The sequence below is a fragment of the Athene noctua genome, chromosome 1 (genome assembly GCF_965140245.1).
Source record: "Athene noctua chromosome 1, bAthNoc1.hap1.1, whole genome shotgun sequence".
In the NCBI taxonomy this organism is placed as follows: domain Eukaryota; kingdom Metazoa; phylum Chordata; class Aves; order Strigiformes; family Strigidae; genus Athene; species Athene noctua.
In genome coordinates, this window is record NC_134037.1 from 177,150,320 (window position 1) to 177,165,092 (window position 14,773).

Below are 14,773 nucleotides of genomic sequence, written 5' to 3' on the forward strand. Positions count from 1 at the left end.
ACAGGGAAGGGCAAAATAGGACAACGGATGTCCTGGTGCAAATTCTAAAAAATACATTTACAAAAACTAAAACCATAAAAAAATCTTTAAGAAAAGTTCTTTAAAAAAATTATCCCCACTTAAACTTTGCTTACTTGTTTTGTAAAGTGATGCTTTAGTAGTGCTTGCTGCTGACGTTAAATGTCAAATAGTCTTCCCATAAAACTTATCAAGAAAATGGGGCTGATTGGTGACCTCAGGCACTAATACAACAATAGCAAATAGGCCACAGCATCACAGACAAAGATACAAATAGACTTGGATGTCAATTAACAGAAGGCTTTATCCGCAGTTCTTTATTGCATACAAGATCTCTGGACTCTGCTGTGTCCCTGTGTTTCCTTTGTGTTGTGTTTGCAGAAAAAGGAGCACAAATCTCCCTTTATTTTATTAAAACCACAAGTTGTTTATAATTCTGTGGCCTGTGTGATATTTCCTGAAAATGTAAAAACTCAATTCAAAAGGGAAATAATATGTTGCCTTGCATTGTTCCCTGAAATAACTTAGAGGGAGATAACTTGATAAAAACATTTCTATCACACCCTCTGGTTAGTTAAGTGTAGTTGTGTTTCCAAAAATAGATAGTCCCCGGGTGTGCCTGAAATCTGCAACATGGAGGTCAGTTCTGTGTCATGCATAGCCTTTTCTGCTACAGCCAGTCTGCCTTAAAATTATCATGGACTTCTCCTCTGTCTCCTTCTTTAATTCACTCATAATTTTGCCTCATTCTACAAAGTAGATGCATGCTTGTAATCAGAAAGTAGCCAACAATAGCCGACACCAGAAAAATAAAAAATGATCAGAGGTTTGAAATAAGGGAAGTTATCACTTTTTATGGCTTCTGGCAAAATTCCATGACAAGCTTCCTTAAGAAATGTATATACTAAATAATGAATACTGAACCAATATCTCTAAACTCTCCACAGAATCGCTTCTTTGTCTTATTTTTCAATGACTTATAATGTTTTGGATTTCCCAGGATTATTGATATTAAATGAGGTTGCTGACTGCGGCGATGTCTTTGCAGTGAGTGGCCAGGAATTGCACAGAGCCCAGGAGAAGCGTGCTGGGGTGGGAGCTGGGAGATTGGGGCCATTCCAGAAGGAGCAAGATGCTTTTCCATGTATTTAGCCTCAGGCATAGACATGGTTTGCTCCTCCCCTCAGTCAAAAAAAGGAACTTCAGAAGCTTAAACATACACTCGGACGGCTGCTAATGAGACTGTTCTGTCTCTTCAAACAGTTCAAAATCTACATGCCATATTTCAGTCTCAGGCCTTCTGGGTGTTTGTGTCTAATTAGGCTGGAGGGCCTCCAGTTTGAGATTACCTATGCTGCTCGGTGCCCAATTTCTTTATATGACTTTGGCAATAAAGCAGATTACCGTGGGTTTATGTACAAGCAAATTAGGGACAGATGTAAGCATCTTGTAAGCCCTATTCCTGCTTTCTTAGCATGAATTGAATTCCACCATCATCTGGTTCTTTCCACATAAAATGACAAGTGTGCCAATTATAGCATATTTGTAACTACGTGTACTCTGTAAGATGTGAGGCTCTTAAATACTTCATCTCTTGCTTTTATTTTCTGCTTTTTTTTTTTTTTTTTTTTTCCCCCCCCTCTCCAAGGGAGAAACAATACTACTTCAAGAAAAGCTTCTCAGTTGCACACAGGAATAATGAAAAAGAGGAAGGGACTCTGAGCAAAGCTATACATAGCACAGCAACAAATGTTTCAAGTTTGTTTCTGTTTTCATAACAGTCTAGAGTAGAATGAAGAAAACACAATACATAGCATGTGAATTGGTGTTCAGCACTGTGAAGTAATATTCCATTGTTTAGGACTGCTATTTACTAAAAAAAAAGTCCCTGTGCAGTATAGGAGGAACATGGAAAGACTGCTATGGCTGTCTGCTGAATAAATAAACCAGATCTTAATTCTCCAGATTGTTGTCTGCTTTATAAGTGCTAGATCCACTCTTAGGATGTTATCTCTGATTTTGTTAAGCCAAAGTTTGAAGTGAAATCCCGATTGCAGTGGACTAAATGACAAAATTTACTGAACAGTTGTTTCATCTAGGATGTCAGAAGAGCTGGATACATATTCAAAGGCAGACACCACCTTAAATGAAGCTTGAAAATATTTAGAAATATGTATTAAAAAGTGATTTGTGAAATGCTAGGTAGCAGGGATGAAATGCCACTATTAAAATACTCTTCTAAATGAATAAATGAATTATTCAGGATGATAGCAAATATCTACAAATCTTCCAGTACTTGGCATCCTACAGTCTTACATAACTGAATATAGACTTAAAGTGCCTAACTTCAGACACTGGTAGGTGAATGTTTTAGATTAATAACTATAAAGATAATGCACTCCAGAAAACATCAGATTCTTTACAGTTATAATTTTGGAATCAGAAGTACTGTGTTTGAAAACAAAATTCTTCATGACCTCATTAGGAAGACCTAAGAATAACTTGTCTCCTGACATCCAAATTCCTGCTTAGTATAAATCTTGGGGATCTTTACCTCAGGCTCCCCTGTGACAACTCTATGGAAATGTTCTGATGCCAAGATGGTGAGGAACAGTGCACCATGAAAGGGAGTGTCTTGTGCCTGTCAGGCGCTCAGATTTTCGCTTGTGATTGTGCAGTTAATAGAGCTAATTTTATTTCTTAGAAGAAAAAAGATTACAGGTGAAAACCTGATACCTAGTTTTTAGATTTAAATCATATGACATTAATGAAGCAGTTCCACATTTTAGAATGCTCTAAAAAACCCAACGCTCCATGTTTACAGGACTTAGAGCCACGGTAAACTCATTATTCCTAACATTGCATATATTACAAAAAAAAAAAAAAAAAGGCTGCCTGAATGTTAAATTGTGACAAATGTGTACATCCAACAGAAATACATGCAGCCACCCTTCTATAGGCAACTTTTATATTAAGGGAATTTCCTTCCTTTAGGAAGTTCTGAGACAGCTGGGACAGGCAATCACACCTGAAATGTCTCTGCTCTCATCTTTGGAACATGGAGGAGTGAGCAGTGAGGGGGCATTGCCTGATGGCAAGAGCAGCCAGAGAGGCTTGGTCCTGAGTGCTCCGAAGTGGGTATATCTGTCCTGTTGAAGGTCCTGTGCCCTGTCTCCTATCATCCCAAACCATGATGAGGGACAGCCTTGCAATGCCTTTGGAATCTCTGCCTGAACTTTGTGGTGTGAGCCTCCATCTATTTAGGAATACTGTAGCGCACTTGTATGTATCATATGGTGAAAGCAAAATGCTCAATAATAGAAAGTGCCTTCAGAAGAAGCTGAGCTACTGTTCATGGGAAAACTAACACTTTAAACCCCTTTTTCATTCTGTAACGTTCCATAGATCAGTGTAAATCTGCAAGGAAACTGACGTTCAGCCCTGAAGAAGGAAATGCAGGTGTTCTTGTGTCAGAAAGCAAACTTTGGAGATATCAGAAACTACAAACCTGAGTCCACTTGGTCTTTGCCAATATAGTTTTATAGTGAAGGGCTTCAGAAATATTTTTAGGTATGTCAGATCCTTGTTTCCCAGTGTTTCAAATGTAAAGGAGAGGATAAATGCCTTAACAGGTTAGGAAGGCAGTAGGCTCATTTATCAAAAAGATAAGAGGAACACAGATGATAGAATTATCAATATTTTGCAGGGAAAAAAGCTTATGGTAGGATGAAGCAGTGTACTGCAGTGCGATAGTGGCTTTGCCTTTTGGTCTCAGAACACTAACCTGAACACTGAAAAAGCATTTGGGAAAGAAATATGCTTAGAGACCCAGTCTGGGCTTTGTGTGGTGGTACAAATGAAATGTGAGTGGCATTTGTTTTTATTTTTTTTTGGTGTGTATAAAATTGGAGTAGGGCTCTGTGGCTTACATAGTTCTACTTTTTTTCAGTGCTTTCTAAAGTCATTGTAGCTGCAGCTTGGCTGTCATGTTCTTCCTTTAATTGGAAGCTGGCCAAAGGGATGGTTGGCAAGCCTGTTTTTTGGAAGTCTGGACATTATCTTGCTGCTTTGGGGCCTCTGCAGTATTAATAAACCAGAAATAAACTTCCTGGCATTTCTTTAACAACATTATGGTTAAAGAACAATCAGTTTAAGCCTTCAGAGAATAGCTATTGCAGAAGAACAGAAAACACAGTCCACTGACAGCTAGCAAATTACTCTTTCCTTTGCTAAAGCAAAAAGGCTTGTAGGATCTTTGCACGGCAGAAAGAATAGTCCTGGGACATAACATAAATGATGAACTAGCACTAATAAATATAGCCCTTCCACTGTAGAGTCTTATGCATACCGGTTAAGGATCTGTTTTCCTCACTGGATCTGCATATGATATTGAATTTTGGGTCCTGATCTTGCATGTATGTTTTGGGATTTTATCCTGAAAATGCCATTCAAGTTGCTGTCTAGTGTGTATGTCCAGCTGGCCAGAGCCAAGAAAATATGCCTAGATTTAGTGGAGATCTACTTAACTTTCCTTGGACAGGGGGTTGCAGGCAGACTTGCTCTGCTGTATGTATGGAGGACTACTACAAAGCATGTTGTGTAGAAACCTGCCATGTAGGGATGCTGCAGGTTGAGCCAGGAGTCCATATGGTCTGTGCTGCCACTCTTTGAGGAGCTGAGTGGTGTGGCCAGCAAGAAGCCCCCACCTGTGCCATGTCAGCAGCATCTTGCAGTTGAATTTTTCAACAGCAGAGAAGGGGACTCTGGGGGATGCACGTAAGGATTTTCCTTGGCGATGTAGTTCTGTATCAGGTGTTGTGGTAGCTGCAGTCAGTAATACCACAGCTTTTCCTCTCCTATAGTGTATCTCTGTGTGACATGCAAATCACTAACGAGTAGCTAATTAGGCATAAGTGATCATGATATTTTTTTGGTAATAAATATATTCAAGTCCCTATTCTCACTGGTTTATGAAAATGACCAATTCATAGTGCCGAAAACAAGTTTCAAGCCAAAAAAAAAGGTAAAACATTTTCTTTTTTCTGTCTGAGAATGTTAAACTTGATAACCAAAAAGTCAAAGAAAACCCAACAAAGAAAAATTATTACTGTGGAAATCCCAAAGTGAGAAGGTAGGAATGTGAAGGTTTTATAAAATAAAAATTAAGGATTTCAGGAAATGGATAAAGGCACACAAAAATCTCAATGGCGAATAGAATTATGGATGAAGTATCTTTTTCTTGCTTTTTTAAAAATGTATTTTAAAGAAGCATAGTAAGAACAAGAGTACTCTGAACAAAAGAATGGGCCATTGCTGGGTGAAAAATGTCCATTAGAATTAGAATGAAGTATTCATTGAATTACTTCATGTGTCAGCAAAGGACAGGCTGCTGCACCTCTGCTGATGGGGATGGTGAAGTATGTTAACACCCTGTTCCACCTTTGCTGTGCTGCTGTGCTACTGTGGGAACTACTGTTGCACTGCAGTGTGAACTGTTACTATTAGGCTTATTTAAACATGTGGACCTGACAACTAATGCCCAGAAGTTTTTACAGAATTCACTGGAGAGTTCTGTAGGTTCTGAAGCTTGAATTTTTCAATAAGCTTTGAAACAGAGAGAAATTACAGAGAACTTGGGATTTTGTCACCCATGTTTTAAAAAGGAATCTTCTGGATAATTGCAAGCCTATCAATTTGGCTCTGGTCCTGGAAGTAGCAAATGAAATTCTCCTACATTTAAACTTCCTATCATTTGTTAAGACCAGTCACCCGTGATTTTTGGAAAACAGATTTTATCAACCTGACTCTTTATTCCTTTCTTTAATCTCTTATTTGAGAGATAACAAATACAGTTCCATCAATGCCATCGTGTTGAAGTAATATGTAATATGCTTCTGTGAGGCATGATTTTTTGATCAAGTAACTAGACTGAAATGAAATCGATTCAATGCTTCTTAAATGGACTAAAAGCTGGCAGACAGGCTATGAAACATGACTGTAAATGGGGAATCCTCACTGAGTATGTGTTTCTCTGTTGGATCCTGTAAGAACTTGTTATTAGCAGTGACTATTTAGCACTTTATTGATGACCTAGATGGTAACAATATCAGTTTTCCACAGGACTGTGGGAAATTGAAGAAAGAGGATAGCTGTTTGATGTGAAGGTATCTGTCAGTGTTAGTAAAGTGTGTGAAAGCTGTAGTGTACCATGAGTGAGGTTTTAGTGACCTACAGACTCTTGGATGTGTGCTTGGCAATGCTGAGTAAGGGTAGAGAAAAATTTGCATATGCAAATGGTATTGATTTTAGGAAGGAGAAGAGGGTTCAATAGTATCATGACAATAAAGGACTCAGGAAAACTGAACCCCAAGGTCACTGTCTGCTGGATTTATCGAAGAAGGATGGCTCAGAATATCTTGCTCCATCTATGTACTGATTCTGGTTCATCATATGGCAAGGCATTCTTCAGTGTAGCCAACAAAGGCATAACAAAATGCAGTGTTTGGAAAGTGAAACTGGACCTAAGCAAGGTTTGCCTTTATAACAGGGAGGTAAACTGACCACTGAAATATTAATTTCAGTACCAACTTTATTTAAAGAGAAATTCTAGTAGAAAAAGGGCTGTAATTCTGGGAAGACTTGTGTTTTTCAGATCTGAACACTTAGAGGGCTCCTGTTATAAATTCTGTCTTTTTTTCCTTTTTTTGAGAGGACCATCTTTCTCCAAGGGTTTAATTGTTTAGAGAACTTTGAAGCTTTATTCAGACCTCTGAATGTGGATAAAACTCAGTTTAGTCTCTTGCTCTGCTCAGAATTTATATTACAGAATTGGCTTTATGTTAAAGTTTTTATTGTCAGGAATGAAAGCAGAGAAAGTCCCACGTATATTTTAGAACCTAGGAGATGCCTGTGTGCTGCACTCCTCTCTCCTGTTGCTCTCTTACCCTGTTACTTGAGACTTCTTAAATTGCCAGGACAATGACACTGGGAATATGATTTATGTATTCATTCTGTTCTCTGATGCAGCTGGTTTTGGCCTGTAACTAGAGCAGCTGAAATTAGTGCTCAACTCAGGCAATGTTTCTGAATTGGCTAAATGCAGTAAGGGGCTAAGATGAAATTTTTACTTTGGGCTGGATGTGATTCTGGACTGCTTTTAACAGCGATTTTGCCAAAACCCTGGTAGAGAGTTTGCCTGTGTTTATGTTATTGCCCTTTGAAAGAATTTTGTGGCACTCCTCAGAGCTGTGGTTGCCTAAGATTATACTGAAATTTCTTGATGTTGAAATGGTGTGTGACAGAAAGCAAAAGCAGCTTCAGTATTAGACCTCATGGTTAGCCCAGGGGATCTCAGCTGTACAAATCCAGGTTCTGTTCCATGTTCTCAAGGATCGGTAAAATTTAGAAGTTTGATCTTTAGAAAGTCCATCGCATTTTAAGTACAGTCCTGAGTATCTGTCCATTTTCTGCTTATGCTGTTCACTACTGACAGGGCTCTGGAAGTAAAGCATGAAAAAGTCTTGCATATGGAACAGTTAATGTTTACCTGCATGTTTTTGCTAATTAAGACACAGCAATGAAAAATGCTATTCAACTGAGTCCAGTTATTTAATATAAAATGAGTAAAATTAGTAATTATACGTACCTTTTGTCTATCACTCTAGTCCACTGGAAGAATTTATCCTTCCATCCTGCTAAAATTAAAAATAATGAATTTGGCTTGCTTTGCAGAGGACTTTGAAATGACATGACCAGATCACCTAGAAACAGAGCCAGGACTAGTATCTGTGAATCCCAAGCTGCTTTTGTATCCATTGGACCATGCTGATGACACCACTAAATACAGAATTTGGGAAGTACCCAAGTGCAAATGCACAACCAAATTTCAGGTCTTGCTTCAGGAATATACTAAGAATGTTTTTTAAAACTGTGATGATAAATTCTTTTTCAAATAGATTTTTGTTGTTTTGGGTTTTTGTTTTGGTTTGGTTTTTTAATTTATAAAACTATAAACAGAAAATGTGACCCTCCATGCTTATTCTCAATTACAGATTTACATTTTTTTCCTATTACCATAAAAATACTTGATTTTTTTTTTTTTCATATTCCATTTACTGCATTGAAAGCCTACCCATTGTTCGTGTTCAACTCCTGTCTTCAGTTCACCTGTGCTAGCAGCCTACAGGATGCATAATCTATATTCTCCAGCAGTTACAGCAATGCTTACATGTAGGAGCTGTTTGTAACATCAGTGGGAGTATCTATTCCTCCTCTTTCAAGTTGTGCCTTAAAACGATCCTTTCTCCACAGTTTTTGACATGAATTGAATTTCTTGTAAGAGCTGATCATTTCCCAGAAGGTTTAAAAAGAACACCCAGTTGCTTTCTTTTGCCCCCCCCCCCCCCCCCCGCCAATTTGTGCTGAACTGTGCCCTCGTGTTTTACAGCTGGATTGGAGGTGCCTCTGATAAAGGGCTGTCTGTTGTTCAGATGGGACTTAGTGTAATGATCTCTTAGTCTTGTGCCCAGGTCTTTAAGTGTTACAGTCTACAAATTACCATCCTTATCTCTTTTTGTCTTCCTCTGGCTTGCTGAAAGAATGAGCACGGCTGTCTCAGTTGTAGCCAGGACTATCAGTTTCCCCACTGAGAAGACAAGAGGGTTCCTGCTGTATGTGTCTGTATTCCCGTGACCTGCCTGCTCATAGACGTTGCAAACTCATCTGAGAGGACTTCTGTTCACCTGTCTGACATCTCTTCTCTGAAGATTTTGGTTATTAAAACACCTGTATGAAAGATACTGGCTTCTGAATGACCAGCCTCGATGGAAAAGAAATACATGCCGATGGCATAGACATGCATGACAGAAGAGAAATACTAATTAGGAGCTTTCTGTTTGCAGTGTAGCACCCAACCATAGGTGCATGCGTATTTTCTATGATGGTTAGCTATTTGTGGATGACTCCTAAATGCAAGCACTGAAAGGGTTAGCAAGATGCACAGTATGTGATAGTTTGCCCTTTCCACAAACATCAGGGGCACAGCACTAAAGAACTGCAGTGAGGTCATAAAAATATTTTTTTTTTTGTTCCAAGCTTTAAAGATCAGCACTGTTTGTCATGGAGCAAAATGGCTTGGAAGTTGAACTTCTGTTCCCACAATTGTATTTAAGAAGTGCTCATGAATCTTGACAGACTTATGAGTGATTGTAAGCAGCCGAATGAAAACAATAGGCCTGCAATAGCCATGGGACATGGGTGGGCCCCACCATCAGTGTATCTGTGCTGATGAAGTCTTGCATGGCAGGTAGGCTATGTCAGGGCAGAGCCTGGGGAGCTCAGGCAGTCACACTGCAGCACATTTGAGCTTCAGTTCCAGCTATTCCTTTAGCTGCTCAAACACTTTATCTGAAAATAGTGTTAAATAAAGTGTATTTTGCATGCTTTTTTAAGAGAGGCTGAACTGTGTCTTCTCATAATGCAAGTTCACATCTAAGAATGTGCTGGCTTTAACCCCAACCCACTCTCTTAGTTAGGGGAGGCTTATGTAGCCAGCTCAAGGATAACTGAGAGAGAGGTAAATACAGATGGGTCCATGGGTATGGGTGTTTGTAGCTAAATGTTGTATTAACATGAATATCATTAACTGAGGAAAAGGTAATTCCTGGAGAAGTTGTCTAGGACTGAACATTTTACATGGCCACGTGCAGAAAACCTTACAAAGAGATTAATTTTCTTGATGCCAAGACCTTATTTCTTAAAAGATAAAGAGAAGATACAGAAAGGGAGAAGCAGGATATAAAAAAGTGGTGAGATTGTTGATTGTAGTAATTGAGGGTAGAGTGATATAGGGCAGAGTTGCTTTTAATATACAGCCCACTTACAGATTTCAGAGGGAAAGAAATAGCTATTCTGCATGCCCTGATATCACAAAGGCTCTTTTCTATCTGTAACTAACTAAAAATCTACTGCTGTTTTGTAATTCCACAGAACTGAATCAGAATCAGTAAAACATTTTGCTTCTTTCTTTTAAATGCAATTGCCTTTGGATAGAAAATGTTTCCTAATGTCTCCTAAGTGGTGTTTGTATGAGTATATGAAGATCTATTCTGCTCAAAGGAATACTGTAGTCTGAAATCTATATTTTGGTATCACATTGTCAGATAAATTTTTTTAAGACTTGACAAGCTAAACAGTTAAATGCATTGAAAAGGCTTTATGTTTAAATATTATTATCATATTAAATTACATATATAAAATTTTAATGGAAATAGCATATTGATCTGTAGAACATTGAGCAGATATTAGTTCTGTAAAAACGTTTCTGGAAAAATATTACTTAGGTCTAAAAAGCTGTTTATATACAAAACGTTTCCTATTCCACATATATTAAATGCAGTGTACTCTCTCTATAAAGATCTTTTGTGGCCTACCGTTTGATCTGAACACCATGTAATGAAGAGTTCTTGTGATGAAATTGTGTAATTGAATGCCCAAATAAAGAAGATGCCTAATAAGGAAGGAGTAAAATGCATAAGCTATCAATAAATGGACACTCTGAAGTTAGTATATGAGGTGCTTTTTATTTCTACAGTCTGGAATGCTAATTTCAAAGAATAAACTACAAAAGACTAAAAGAAATTGCAACCACTATCACACTCAAAAAACAGGTGAAAGAAAAGATGAGATCACAAAAGAAGTATTTTTTGCAAGAAAAGAAAGAGGCTCTTACCAGACTACAAACAAACCCAAAATGCAGTGAAGAATTACTGGCCTTTAGAAACTAGGTACTTTAAATAGCAGAGGGAATCTCATAGTCCAATGGTACTGCACAGGTGGGAAAGACTGTATCCTATTTATTGCATTTTAATTTCTATATCAGTTGAGGTATGTCGTTTTCAGAAAAACAAAAGTGATCTGATTATCTGGTAATTCGAACAAGCCATTATGACATTTAATTTGCAAATATTCATGACCTAGAACATTTCGCTAAGTAGCTGATAGTATGAGGACGAGTTAAAGCTGTTGGTTAGCCTCCTGCTGTGCAGGGAGCGTGTTGGTGGAAGTAGCTGCAAAAAAGTAAGACAGATCTGCAAGTCGAGCTCCTGCTATATTGCCTTGGAATGAAATCAATATGTGGATGAGACGGGATTTTCGTCCTCCGTGTTCTTCAAGGAGATACACACATGGCAAGGATTTGACGAGTGAAATGGTTAGACTATATCTGAGCAGTACTACACAGGGACATAACACTTTTGTATCCTCAAGTCTCCAGAGAGAACTGCAAGACAACAGGTTTAACTATCAGAGTGGATACAGATAGCTCTGTAGACAGAAACTCTTGTCTACATGATTGGAATAGATAATTGATGCAAGAACTGATAGGGCAGACTTCTGGAGCAGATTAGTTTTGCACTTTTTCTCATTACAGTCTTTGTCATAAAAATTGATATACTTTATGCCATTTTCTGTTCTCTTTACAGTCATTATACTGGAAATGTTATCACTCTTGATTTTTCCAATTTTTACATTCCTAAGGCCTGATATAATTATTTTCTCATAATATATTATCTGTTTCAGTGTCTTTATAAAAAAATTAGCATTGGTGGATTTTGGTAGGAAATTATATTCTTCCCTGACAAGCTAAAGATGGTATTGTTTAAAGGAATAATTAATTATGTTAGGAAGCCATTTTCATTAAGACCTAGCTTTAATATCTGGTTAAGCATAAAAAAAATGGTGATGAGGACTTTCTGTAGATTCTAAGAAGAGAAGGCGCTGTATTGCTCTAGTCTGACTTTCAGCATGAAAGGAATGCAGGGATTCTTGCATTTGACTCTATATTGCTTAGAAAGTCATCCAGCTTTGATCTGCCAGTGGCAAATGATGGAGGATCTAATATAAGCTTTTGGAGAGCAATGGCTACCTATTCTGGTGAAAAAACAATGAAATTGAAAATAAGTGGAATAACTTTCGATTTGTGGGATGAATTGTCTGTCACAGGCATGCAACCTTAAAAAAATCTTGTAAAAAGTTTAAGTCTTTAGGAAGTGATACTAGCTTTGAAGAAGAATTAATTGACAGATACCCTTTGGCTTCTGCTCTACTGGACTTCTTGTTTCATAAGGTCTCACTGTTCAAACCATATGCCTTATTTCTAGACTGAAACTATATAATTTTAGTTTCTAGATTCTTCCTTTTTTACCATCTTTTTGTCTTTTATATTATTCAACAGCAAAATAATGAGCAGGGATGTCTGTTCTTGATGTCTGCATGGTATGTAGGAGGTACAGTTTTGGTTCACTTAGGTCACTCAGCACCTTCAGTTCCCATCCCAGTCAGGGTCAGAGGGATTAAAACACACAGAGAATTCTTAATTGACTGTAATTGCTAAAGAATAAAGCTGTACACCAAAGATCAGCAACATTTCCTTCTCTTCTGTACCGCAGGTAATTGATGATGTAAAATTCTAAAGATTGTGTCCTTATTGCTCCTGAAATGAAGCTAGACTGTGAGAAATACAGCAATATATATCTGATAGGAATGGTATTTTTTAAAATTGTGTTTTGGTACATGTATGTTGCTGGAGCTTACTGGTATCCCACTGATGAGATGTTGCTGAATTATATAATATCTACCTAAAATATATCTTCCAGTCTTATCATAAGGCTTTCTGGACAGCATGAGTTTTTACCTCTGGTGATGTTACTTTCCCACATCAGTGTTCTAGCAAACTGGTTTATACTTTCATTTTCGTGCCCATTAAAAACCAAGCATTAAAATGGCTTAAAATGGGCTGCCCCCTTTTGGAGACAATCAGACTTTGTTTCAATGGTTTTAAAAGCAATCTCGAGGGAGAAATACCAATAATCTAAACAGAGAATTCTGAGCAGAGCAAGCCACTGCAGTGCAGAACATAATTCATAGAAAGCATTTGACAATAGCATTTTTGATGATTCATTCTCCTGACTCAGATGGCAGAGAGAACCAGGCATGGGAACAGTGTATTTTTGCAATAAAAGAATGAGAGATGCAAGAGCACACTTGTTGTGATGATCCTGAAAATGATAGCAGGTTATTCTGGTGTCCGTTCTGAGCCAGGCTGTAATGGGTGGGAGAGGGAGGGAGGGCACAATCAGTAAAGGTATGATTACAATATAAGTTATTGGGGAAAATGTCTAAGTGTAGCTGATGACTTATAAAAAAAGTTTGGCTTGCAAAGATAATTTCAGTTGCTGTAGGGCATGCAGTATTGTGTGACATCCTAATTTTTTTCATAAATTGTTCTGTGAGATGGGGGCGGTTCTGCATGAGATGGTTTTCATAGTATTGTGTCTTGTATTTGCATTACTCTGTGACTAACTAGTTCTTTACGCACTGCTGAGCTGCAATAAAATCTCTCTGTCCTGTGAGCACTCCAGTACCTGACATTGTGGTTGTTTTAATGGGATTATATTTTCTTGTACAGGAGCACTGATTTGGGCCTCCCTTGTCTGCCTGGCTGCATCTGTTGTGGAGCTTGTTGGATTTCAGTAGCTTGGTGATGCCTGCCCCTTTTGTCAAATTTAGCTGAAACCAGCCTGCACATTTAAAACCACAGGGACAAAAGTGCCAGTGTTCAGACAATCCTGTTTCTCAAGGAATCCAGTTTAAAATGAAGAGCACGCAATTGGTATAAGTCTTGGTAACTGAATTAAAACTACCTACCTTCATAAGAATTGCCATACAGTGCAGTTTTCTCAGGGAGGCCCCTATTTGGGAATTTTTTTACTTTAATTGGAGTGGGAGGGAAAACCAGGTGCACTGTGCCTGCGGTTTGCAAATCTCACACCACATGTGGTCCAGCCAGATGTGCCTGACAGCCCTCGGCACATGACAAGTACATACCTAGTGACATGCTGAGTCAGAGACTGTGAGTATCTCAGAAAGAGGAAGATCCATTTTGCATGGCAGTCATCGTCACATTTCCTTTAATCCAGTCAGTAGGCTTTTCCCCATCTGCTGCTGAGGAGACCTTCAGGAAGAGGGTGGCTGGGTGTGGAGTGTACAAGTTCCTGCGGTAGCGGTGCCCAGGGCTTGGGCAAGAAATGGTCAGGGGTGCTGTGTGAGGCATTTTCCACGGAGCCCTGCCTTACTCGCACCCTTGGCCCTGCCATGAATGTACAGCGGTTCCTCTGCGCCTGGCTGCTGGCTGGCGCCGCTTGCAGCTCGACTGCACTATGGCTGTTCCCAAGCTCTGGCCGAGCGGCCTGGTGACACAATGGCAGGTGTCCTGCCCTGCCCCTGCAAGCAGGTGGGGGCTGGCATGGTCCGGGAGGCTGTGGACAGATGCTTCAGGTGGAGTGCAAAGTCCTGATGTTTTCACTGCCTACTGCCTTTTTGCGCTAGACTTTGGAGGATGGTTCGGGTTATTTTTGACCAATGAAGCATAGGAGGGCCCTTGAAACCCAGGGAGAGTGTAGGGAGATGGGGCAATACAGGTTCCTCCTGATCTTTAATTTTGTTGCTTTCACTGCTGCCCCTACGCACTTATGAACCCTAACTTCATAAATGCATGCAGTCCGTAAACTTTACATCATCTTTCCTTCAAAGTTGGCTTATCCTGGCCAGGGAGTCTTCCGCAAGACTATATGAGTCACAAAAAGTAGCAATATGCTAAGTTAAATACAGTAAATGATTTATCTCCTCTCCCTCTGGTTTGTGTTTTGAAATGTACGCTGCGCGGTTTGATAGCTTCCTACCACTGCTGCCAGGCCAC

The 14,773-nt window shown here is 39.0% G+C and overlaps 1 long non-coding RNA gene across 1 annotated transcript in view; it reads left to right on the top strand.

Annotated features, from left to right (window-relative positions):
• The window catches only part of LOC141960438 (uncharacterized), a 37,572-nt gene that overhangs the window by 1,153 nt on the left and 21,646 nt on the right, over positions 1-14,773 (top strand). The gene's annotated exons all lie outside the window — the stretch shown is intronic.